The following is a 12,669-nucleotide window of genomic DNA, read 5'->3' on the forward strand; positions in this document are numbered from 1 at the left end:
AATGTAGTTCTCTCTAGAACCACACCATATATATATATATATATATATATATATATATATATATATATATATAGGGTTGGGTTCATGTGGATCCCTATGCTTATAATAGATCCGTAGATCCAAATCTAGACCACACATTTATGACATGTGGCGCATCAAGATGGTGACACGTGGCAAGGCATTTCAAGGCAAAATCTGGAGAGGGGTAAAATTGGAATGTAATTTTCGAAATTAAAAAAAAAAAAAACAATTAGATTTTCTCAAAATAGGTATATTTTAGATGCATAAAGTTTCATACGAGAATGCATGAACTTTCATATAAAAATGCATAAAGTTTCATATAAAAATGCATAAGATTTCACCCCACCCCAACCCCACCCCCCACACCCCAGAACTCCACCCCACCCCAACCCAGAACCCCACCCCCACCCCACCCCCCAATTTTTTTTTTTTTATTCTTTTAAAAACTGATTTTCTGACCGCTGACCCACCCCTACCCCCCACCCCCCCCACCCCCCCCCCCCCCCACCCACCCCCCCACCAAATTTTGTTTTTTGTTTTATTTTCTCAAAAACTGATTTTCTGACCACCCACCCCCCCCACCCCACCCCTCAAATTATTTTTTTTTTGAAAAATTGATTTTTACATGCATAAAAAAACTAGTACATGTTTTACATGCATATACTTTCGCACAGAAATGCATATACTTTCACACAAAAATGCATATACTTTCACACAAAAATGCATTACATTTTTTGAAAAAATATAATTTTTTTGGGCTGGAGGGTGGGTGGGTGGTTAGCGGTCAGAAAATCAGTTTTTAAAAAAATAAAAAAATAAAAAAATTTGGGGGGGTGGGTGGGTCAGCGACTCAACAATCAAAAAATCAGTTTTGAAAAAAAAAATTGGGGGGGGGGGGGGGGGGGGGGGGGGGGGGGTCAGTGGTCAGAAAATCAGTTTAAAAAAAAATTGGGTGGGGGTGGGGGGTGGGGCAGGGGTGGGGTGGCGAAAATACCAGATTTATTAAAATGAAATGCATTTTTTGTATAATTTAATGCATTTTTATGTAAAATCTTTATGCACTTTTGTTTGATTTTATATGCATGTGAAACATGACTATTTTGGGGGGTGGTAATGGGGAGGGTTGGGGGTGGTGTGGGGTGGGTTGGGGGGTGGTGCGGGGTGGGGTGGTGAAAATACCAAAACTGTAAAAATCAAATGCATTTTTCTGTTCAAAGTCATGCATTTCATGTGAAAACTTTATGCATCTTCGTGGGAAACTATATGCATCTAAAATATATCTATTTTGAGAAAATCTAAAAAAATATATATTTTTTAATTATTAAATCCGAAAATTACATTCCAATTTTACCCCTCTCCAGATTTTGCCTTGAAATGCCTTTATGCATCTTGATGCGCCACATGTCATAAATGTGTGGTCTAGATTTGGATCTACGGATCTATTATAAGCATTGAGATCTATATGATCCCATTCCTATATATATATATATATATTCTTTGAACTTTTCAATAAATTCTTTGAACTTTTCAATATAACTGGCGAACCCACAAATCTATTTAATTTGTTAAAAAAGACGTTACATCCAAGAATTGAACCCCAGATCAACCGCGAGTTCATAAGAATTTACAGTAAAGTTCATCAAAATGTACTAACTTATAAATTCCTTCTCACTTCTCAACACATTTGAGCTTCTCAATTGAACTTTCCCCTATATATATATATATATATATATATATATATATATATATATATAGGGGGCCGCTCCAATGAGACCCTCTAATTTTAGTGAGATCTAGGGCACGATCTGGTGCGTTTATTTTATCAATCCTATGGTTGATATTGTATCTGGAGGGTGATTTTTTTTCGCAGGGTTCGAATCCTGGAGGGAGCAGAATATTTTAAATTTTGTTATTCATCAGTATATACTGCATTGTTCATCAGTATATACGGCCCTGTTCATCAGTATATATGTCTTATTCATTACGAATTTTTTAAATTTTATTTTTCATCAGTATATACATCTTGTTCATTAGTATTATATGTCTTATTCATTGTACTCATGTTACACGAAAAATAGGGGGTCTCACTGGAGCGCGCCCCTATATATATCTATATCTATATCTATATATATATATATATATATATATATATATATATATATATATATATATATATAGGGAGAGGTTCAAATAAGAACCACTAAATAAAATTATAACAGAGAACCATTTTAAACCATTCGATCATCAAGATCTACGGTGGATGCATCATTTTGGTGGATGAATGCAGATCCTGGGTTCGAATCCTGAAGGGAGCAAAAAATTTATTATTTTCGGATGCATTAAATTTAATAGTAGATGCATTGATTTTAATGGTTCTTATGTTCTCACGATAAGTGCGGTTCTCACTATAACCGCACCCTATATATATATAAAAGGTATATACTAAACCTATCTAATATGCTAATTATAAAAGTGGCGTGAAAAGAAAAAAACTTAATCAAAACAACTAACCTAATTTAATCTAATAGGGAAAAGTGGCGCAAAGGCCCAAACTAATTAAACAAAACTAAAGACCTAAACTAATAAGAAAAACTAATCTACTTAAACAAAAAAGGTGTTGTCTGAAAGCCCACAAAAATAAATCTGCACTTCAATAATTCCAATCAGTTCGACACTAATTTGCATGCGAATCTCGCTCCTTGCAAAAGCTTCTTCTTTTTCAACTTGAAACTTCAAGATTCTTCCCAAAATTAAATCTTTTCTCCATATCCTATCAAAAACCATTAAAATTCACATAAGACTTTAATTTATTCCAAAAGATGATATTTAACACAAATTAAGCACAGAAATCATATCAAAATCCCCCAAATAAATGCGTATAAATACGCCCAATCAATACTAAAATCTTATATTTTATTTTTAAAATTCTTTTAGTTTTTTTTACCAAATTTTTAATTATTGTAATGTTGAATTTTAATTTTAATGAAAATTTGGAATTTTAAAATAAAAGTGTAGAATTTAGAATTTTGTGGAAATGAAAATTTAAGAAACAAGCTAAGATACAAGGGTTGTGGAGGGTTGGCGCTTAGGTGGGGACCACCATCTAAGCACCCCTCTAAGACACAAGGGCTATGGATGCTCTAAGTATTCACTCGTTAGAACGAAAAGGGACCATAATTAGTCGAGACTCTACAAAATTCAATTTTGCATCTCATGAATCAGATTGTGAAGAACAAATCATGTTCAAATTAACAATTAAATTGGGACTTCGATTTGATATCCCTAATTGGTCAAAAAGAAGAAAACGATTTTAAAGTGACATTCAATATATATAATCATTTATAGGTTGAGTTAATTTGTTGCACTTGATTTTTCTAATTATTGCAATTTACATTTTCTATGTAATTTGCATGCTATTTTACATGAATGAGGTTTGCTCAATATTCTTGAATTACGTACCATCTTATAACAATTTTGTATAAAGAAAGTAGTCATAATTATTATTTCCTAAAAATTACTATATAAATGAAGACACCCATTTGCAATGATTTGAAGTCGCATTGATTCACAATAACAATGTCTTGTTCAATTGCGATATTTTTGATACTCTCTATTATCTCAACACCAACCACCGCCTCTTCATCAGCCCTAACCCTAATAGAGCAAGCATGCTCCACGCCTAGAATAGATGTTGGCCTCAAATCGTGTATCCAACTTCTTCAATCGCAACCAAAAATAGCTTCGGCAAAAAATCCATTGGAGCTATCGATTGAAATCATAGAATCGGGAATTTCAAAGTCGAAACATACGCAACAGCACATAGAAAGTTTACTGAAGAAGAGCAGCAGCATGGACTCCAATGTAAAGGGCATCATCCAAGATTGCAAATCGGCGTATGATGCAATTATAGTCTCGTTGAGAAGTGCATTGAGTGAAATTAAAATAAAAGAATACCAAACGGCAACGTATGATCTTCTCGTGGCTAGTACGGATGATATCCAAGTATGTGAAACCCCAATGGCTTCCAAACAATTCAACGACCAAATCATTTCAAGTGGGAATAAGATTATTCAAATATTTGGCTTCTCTGCATTAACGGTTGTTGAGAAACTCTAATTTTAGTGATTTTTTTTATATGTATTTTTGTTTATTTAAAGGTAGAGGCCAACTCGCTAATTGTTAGTGATTCATGGTCTTGTTTTATGTATCCATCATGTGTTTACCAAGTTTTGTGCACAATAAAGTTTTCTATCGTTTGTAAAGAGTTCTGCTTGATGAGGGATTTCTTAGTGCAGTGATATATATACTAAATTAGACAAAGAAATAATTGAGTTTTGAGAGAAATTATAATTTTTGGTGATGATATATGCACGGATCTAAATTTTTATGAACCATGTACATGTTGTAGTTGTACACCGAAAGGAAAAGTAATTCATTTTTAAATTGGAAATACAGAGAGATCGAGGAAGTGCTTGATAGTTGATATGATGTATGAATTGAGATGGCATGCAATCCAAATTGAATTTTGAGGGTGATTTTTTTTTAAAAACTGTAAACTTAATGTGCAACACAACACACTTAATGCATTTAAAAAAATCGTAGCTAGGTTCACAAAGCAGCAATATGGGGGTGATGCTTATGGCCTATGGGTCTAGTATCTTGTCGAATTTTAACTGAAAATTAATTTACGTTATAAGTAAAAAAAATGATAAAATATCTTTATATTTAGCTAGAGTTCAGACACCTCTTAGTGGCTTTATCCACCTGATCAAGGCGGAGCACGAAGATAATCCGAAATTTGAAGTTAGGATTTAGCAACCTATATTTGTTTAGAATGTATATATTCGTACTCGTTCCAAACCCAATTAATTATCTAGACTCGTCTAAATTTATAAATTTAAGTATATATGGTAACAATAATTGGCTACTCGTCAAAATAAAAGTAAAACGCTACAAAATAAACATTAATAATAAATAGTAATAATAAAAATTTAAAAATAGAATATAAATATGTATAGTAATATAGATTAATGGTCGAACTCGTTTATAATTTATATACTCATACTTTAAAGGATCGAAACTTGTTTGATGCTTCTATAGCACGTTGGATGTTCGATCCGAGATCGTGTTTGGAGTTGTAAGTTTGGTGATTTTTGCGAGCCGTTATGTAGGTGTTTTTGGCACTGAAGTGACCTTTTTGTAAGGGTACCCCTTGTACTTTAATTGTGTTCTTAATATATTTTTTTTTTGTCATAAAAAAAATACTCATACTTGTCCCAAACTCGATTAAAAAGTGATTTTTATTACACGTTGAGATGTGAGTTCTGGTTGCATGCATCAAACTTCCTATCATCATCATATCTATATAAATTGCATAAGGTAAAACGTAAAGAAACTTGATTGATGATATGATATTTTGTATTTAATAATTTTAATTGACTTAAATTTTGTTTTAAAAAATTGTGTAATTTGTAATTTGTACATAACAAAACTTTGCAATGCATATTTTCATTATCCCTTTCTTTTCCTTGACAAAAATTCATGCAAGAAGATTGAATCCATTTAGGTTAATAGTCTATGATCCTGTTATGAAGGACTTCTATTTACAAGTAATTTATAGTCATTATTCATCTTATTCAATTGCTTTTAGTCTTATGATCTCAATTATTACTATTATTATTATTGAGGAGTCATTGAGTTGAGAGATTTTAAATATTTTAATTTGAGGAAAATCAGTAACAAACAAGCTCAGAAATAAAATAAAAATGTTGACTATTTCAGAAATCACAATCATAAATGTTGTAAACTTGTAAGTTAGCAGTATTTTTGACCTTTATAAAAATAGAAAAGACTTGATAAGAATCTCAATCCACCGCCACCCAACGGAAAAAAGAAAAAAGAAACTCTTTATTTCATAAAAGAGGACAAATGGATCAATTTCGAAAGTTAAGGAGTTAGGTAGGTTGGAGCGTGCTTTAAATGTTACCACTTTTAATCTATGAAATAGTTTAGTGGTGTAATTGACATTTTCTCTATTACCCGTTGCTAAAAATCGTGACCTTATTATCATATTTGAATTAAAAATTATGATATTTTCTTATTTAAAATAATTTTATAAACTTTTTATCCCACTATTTACAAAAAAATATAAAATTCAATCTTCACTTAAACACAACTATCATACTTTTTCTTAAAATCTGTATCATCTCCATTAAATCACAATTTTTAAGGACAAATGAAGTATGACTTTAATATGCCAATTGTCAATTAATTATAACTAGATTATTTATTTCTCGACTAATATTCATATATTACTATATTTTTTAGCTCGGTGTGTATTATTTGGTACATACAAATTGAATATTCTCTCTATCCCTCAAATAACTTTTTAATAGTGAGGGGCGCGAGTTTTAAGATAAAGTTGTTGAGTGTATTGAAAATGATGAAAGTGATAAAAATGAGTTATAATTAATATTGACAGGGTAAAAAGAAATAATAAATTAGGTATTATTAATGGTGGCAAATTGTCCCAAAATACATATGAAGTTATTTGAGGGACAACTCAAAAAAATATATGAAGTTATTTGAGGGAAGAAGAGAGTATTTTTTTTTTTTTGCCTAGGAAAAGGGAGCAATGTGATTTAATATATTGATACTCTCTTCGTCCCTTAAACATCTTTTCAAAGGGAGACAACACGAATTTTAATAAAAGTTAGTTGTACGTTTGATTAGTGTAGAAGGGGTTACACAATTAGAAAAAGTGATGATAGTGACTAATGGACAAATCAAATGAAAACTGATGGGTCTAATTGTGACAATTGGTGGCAAATATATGAGAATTGCATGAATAATAATTAGTGAAATAAATGAAAATGTTTCACTGATGGAGGGAGTGCAACATTTATAATTGAAGTTTGTATCATTTAAATGTTCCTTAGAGATACAGATATAGTAATATTTATAATTGTATATACAATATTTTATATAATTAGGGTGTGTTTGATTTTTATCCTTTTAAATAGAGGGATAATATAATCAGGTATAAACTTATCACTTAAAGTGGAGACCATATGTGGAGTATATCTTATTTGATTTGAAGGGTAATATATTTATCCGCTCTTTATAAGATGATATAAAATTATACCACCATCTCTTAGGTATAAAATTATTCATTTCTCAAGGGATAAAGGGCTGCCCGAAAAATTATACAACCTGCCAAATTTTTTTTATACATAAAAGTAAACGAAGTATAAGGTGGTAAATGTAGCTTATTCCTCCCTTAGGCCTCAAAGCAAATGTACCCTAAAGCAAACACACCCTTAGGGTACATTTGCTTTGAAGTATAAAGAATGTATAAGTTTCATTTATCATCTTATACCTCGTTTGCTTTGACATAATAAAAAATATGAGTATATGGTATAAATTTTCAGCAACACCTTTTTCCTTAGGAAAGAGATCATTTTATACCTAAACAAGAATGATATAATTTTATAGCACCTTGTAAGGAGTTATAAATTCTATTTTAAGTGATAAATTTATATCTCATTAATTATATGAATATCCCTTTATTTAGAGTGATAAAAAGCAAACACACCTTAACTATTCTTCTAAGGCAAAACTAACATCTTCTAATATTTTGGCGTTTAATATTCTTTTTGGCACAATTATTTTTTGTTTCATTCATATAAATGTCATTACATTAATAGCTGCAATACATAATATTGGTGTATTATACTTATTGGATAAATCAAATTACGTTTCAGACACCTAAAAAGATATTGTGAATGTACTTTATACATATATTTTGAAAAATTACAAATAGTAATGTTATCCATTTAATTTAACGCGTTTTTTATTAAATCATACTATTTTTGCCGGTTAAAGAAGATTTTGATGGATATATAAGAATATCCTATATATGCATCGAACCAGCTGTACAACCTGAATTTGGTCCAATTTGAATTTTGAATGCACTTAATTCGAGTCGTTCATTTTCAGGCTAATGTATTTGTGAGCCTATTTATTTCTGCCTTTTCAATTTTATTGAATATTATTATATTTGTTTCTCCTTTCAAAAACAAAAAAAATATGATTTGTTTCTCAATGGGTAGCGTAATTAAAAAGTTCGTATCCATCTATACTATTAGTTCTTAGCAATACACGAAAAATATTTTTATATTTTTATAATTATATAAAAGAGATATTTACCGAAAAAATCACTAATTTTCAACAAATTCTGATTTTTGTCATGATCTTCAAAATTTGAAAAAAAAAATACACCTTTCAATTTTTTCTGATTTTTCCCACGAGTATGAAATATCCCTAACAAAAACTAATTTTAGGGCTTTTGATTTATATTTTCTGATACTTAAGCATGAGGGATTTTACAATTCACGGATACATCGACTTTATTATGCCACCTTTATTATTCCTCATGTTTAGATATTAAAAAATTTAAGTCAAAAGCCCTAAAATCAGCTTCAATTTTGGGGTATTTTATACATGTAGAAGAAAAAAAAAATCAGAAAACATTGAAAGGTGGTGTATTTTTTTTAGAATTTTAAAGATCATGGGAAAACCCAGAGTTTGTTAAAAGTTTGTATTTTTTAAGACAAATATTCCTATATAAAATTAATATCAACTTAATTATCATAATTATAAATATAATAAAAATTTATTTTAACTGATAATACTTGAGCTGAATATTAAAAAAATAAAGATGCATCCACAATAATAAAAATTGATATTATGAGAAGGCAAAAAAAAAAAGTTAAAAATTAAAAATAAATTTATTCAAAAAAAGATAAGAGATGAGAGAGATTTAAAAAAAAATTAAAAATAAATATAACTTTTATATTTTAAATTAAATATTTACATAAAATATATCAAAGTAAAGCAGTTATGGCGATCCTTAATTTGATATGCATATTAAATATTGGGGTTATTGCTAGAAAATACCTAAAGTTTGTCAAATTTATAGTTTATATCATGATTTTTTTGCTAGAAAGTACATGAATTTAAGATTTATTTTGAATCATCCCATGACGGATAATTTCATCCAAATTCAATCTGATGTCGTAGTGAGAAATAACAAATCGTGGATTATTCAGATTAAATTTGGGCAAAATTATCATATTCCACTCTATTATTGGTTTGTAGCTTTGTTTAAACACCCTAATCAGTGGATTATTCAAATTAAATTTGGGCGAAATTACCCGCCATGGAACGATTCAGATAATTTTAAATTTATATATTTTATGACAACAAATAAAGTCATAATATAAATCAGAAAATTAATAAACTTTGGGTATTTTCCGACAATAATCCCTTAAAATTTTTATAATTAAACGAATTTGATAATTTTAGAAAGGAATAAAATAAAAATAAGAAGATGAAGAAAAAAGAAATAAAAAGAAAAATATAATTTACGATAAATCATCAATTTAATTCTAACTATAAAATTACCACTAAATTTTAAATAAATTTATTAAATTGAAATTTTCACTTTTTAATAATACTTTTGAAAGAGCAACACAAAATGCATTAATAAGAATTGTTAAGTATTTTATTTTATTTATAAAAAGGGAAGCAGTGGTATGTGACGTTTGAGAAATTGTTTTTGTTTTTCTTTTCTAATTTCTGAGAAGGCGATTGACAAATCAGTAACTATAATCACAGATTATATTTTACTTAGCCTATTTAATTGACAGACCATCATAATTATTGCACTAATTCATCCAATTCAATTCCATTAATTCCATACAGATTTATCACAAACAATTCAAACAAGACAACCTAATAATGATTTCCATTCAAATTTCATGTTTTAATTACAAAAACCTTTTATATATATAAGCATGCACCCTCACCTTTCACCAACACCACTAAATTAAACTCTACAAGAAAAATGTCTCCTTCAATCATCTCATTTCCTACAATTTTCTTCATCTCCTCAATTCTCATTTTAACCTCAATGCCCAAACACATTGTTGCCACTCCTTCACTCATCCAAAAAGCTTGCTCCAATGATTCCATAAACATCGACACGGAGCTATGCCTCCGCATACTTAACTCCGTGCCGAGCATAGCATCCGCGAAGGACCAATTAAACTTATCGATTGCAATAATCGAGTCGGGAATTTCAAACTCGACAAACACGCTGGCGCACGTTGAGGAGGTGCTCAATGAAACAATTGGGAAATCCCAAGGGAAGGAGGGCTTCCAAGAGTGCAAGTGGTCGTACGATCAAGTGGTGGTTCGATTTAAAAGTGCATTGCTAGAAGTGAGAAGTGGAGAGTTCCTAGCCCCCACTTATGACCTATTGACTGCGAGCACGGATTGCATCAAAAGTTGCGAAAGCGCTGTAGCGTCGCAAAAAATTAAAGATGAAATTATTTTGAGAGGTAACAAAATTGTGCCCATATTTGGGATTTCTGCATTTTCGGTGGTTGCAGATCTTGATCAGCACACCTCACCCCCTCCTACCTCCCACCATCATTCATAGAAAAAACACATATGCGTTTGTGTATGTGATTTGTTTTTTTTTTTTTTCCAATTTATTTTAGGAGAAGGCAGTCGATATTGTTTGTATGGCTGGTTGAAAGAATATGTGTGTTCCTCGTGAAAATCGAGAGCATGGATGTAATATTTCGAGTGCATTTATTTATTTAAAGTCGTATGAGTTTATTACTTGTGAAATCTATGAAAATGTTTATTAGTGGTCTCTGTCGCTTAACTTTTAAACTAGGAAGATTATCGGTGTACATCGAAATTAAACGATATGTTTAAATAAATAGATATAAATATTAAATAAAATTAAAATATAAATATGTTTTATAAATAAAATAAAATAAAATAAAATAATCTTCATCAATTATGCAATAAATTTTAGAATTTAAAAATGTAAAATTTTCAATTTTGTCTAAAGTGTAATGATAATTATATTTATTAAATAAATTTAAATGATTTGATAATAAAAATTAGCATTCCACTTTATTACTATCGAGTATTACGCGTCATATCAAAATAAATAAATATTTCTTACACAAATATACACTATAAAAAAGTTGTAAAATTTTAATGAAAAGAAAATATAAAATATATATTTTAGATTTTAAATTTTTCATAACTTATTTATTTTTAATTCATTTTTTATGATTTTTATATCATATTAAATTTAAGATGCTTATTGAATATTTTTTTTGATCAATCATATTTGACTATGTTTAGAAAAGAATTAAAAAAAGAAAAAAAAATAGTGAAAAAATTGATGGGAGAAGAAAGAGAAAAATGAAGGGTAAAATGGAAGAAAAAAACTTCATTTTTATATATTACTAGTATGTGCCCGCTCGTGCGATGCACGACTTCATCGAAATTGAACAATAGTTTAAATAAATAAATATTATATATATATATATATATATATATATATATATAAGTAAATATAAACATATATGATCTCAATAAAAAATAAATTATCCACAATATAATCTCAATAAAAATATCAATATGAAAACATTCGAATTTTCAATTTTTGAAATAGCAATTAACTGATTTAATTGATAATGTGTATAAATATATAAATTGTGAAATATCAAAGCAAGTATAGATGATAATAAGTATCATTATGGATCATACAGTATTCTAAGATGTAAAAAACTATTTATTTACATATAGTATAACTATAGATTAATATAGTTTTCGAATACATATTTAAATCATATTTATGTGGTCATTTTGTTTATGCTCAAATTTTAAAATAAAGTTACTATCAACATATACAATTTTTTATCAATTGGAAAGTGGAAAAATAAAGGGTTTAACATGAGATATGTATCATTCATTTTCAAAAATAAAATATATGCAATTTCAGTAAATTTAAATAAATGTGCTACTACAAAATTAAACTCTTCAATTTACTAATATATAGTAAAAACATAAGAAAAAAATGAAAGAATATGGAAAAATGAATGAAAGAACCGTAACATTTAAAAAATGAGAAATGAGAGAGGATATGATATAGGAGAGAAGATAGAGGAGAGAGAGAAAAAAAAATAATTTTGTGACTTTAAACTATAATAATTTATTAATTTTAAATTTATTTTTTATAATTTTTACATCAAATTAAAGATATCGTCATTATCTTTAATTTAACACCCATATTGAATATTTTTTTATAAATTAAAGTTGATGATTTTAAAAGAGAATCAAAAACTACAAAAAGAAAAATAAAGTGAGAGAAATTTTGGTGGGAAAAAGTTTTCGTTAAACTCATCTTTTATATTATATATAGATATATAGATATTTATACATATTTAAATTTTTAGGCCTTGGAGGGTGTTTTGGGCCAATTCAGATGCTGCCCTTTTGATAGTTTTATTGTTGGGCTTTTATGAGCATGTGAGCCCATTCGAAATCTTCTTATTGAACCGACTCGGTCCAGATCCAAATAATAACATGTGTGTGTAATGTAGTAAAATAATACTATATGAAATATGTGATTACTTTTACCTGTATGCATCTATTATCTATTAGTATTTTTTATAACATGATCTGAGCGATCCAACTCATAAGTTTTTTTTTAGGGTCGATCCAACTCATTAGTTATTATAGAAAAGTGTTGTAGGAACTACAACATCTACTTGATGT

The sequence above is a fragment of the Salvia miltiorrhiza genome, chromosome 2 (genome assembly GCF_028751815.1).
Source record: "Salvia miltiorrhiza cultivar Shanhuang (shh) chromosome 2, IMPLAD_Smil_shh, whole genome shotgun sequence".
Taxonomy (NCBI): domain Eukaryota; kingdom Viridiplantae; phylum Streptophyta; class Magnoliopsida; order Lamiales; family Lamiaceae; genus Salvia; species Salvia miltiorrhiza.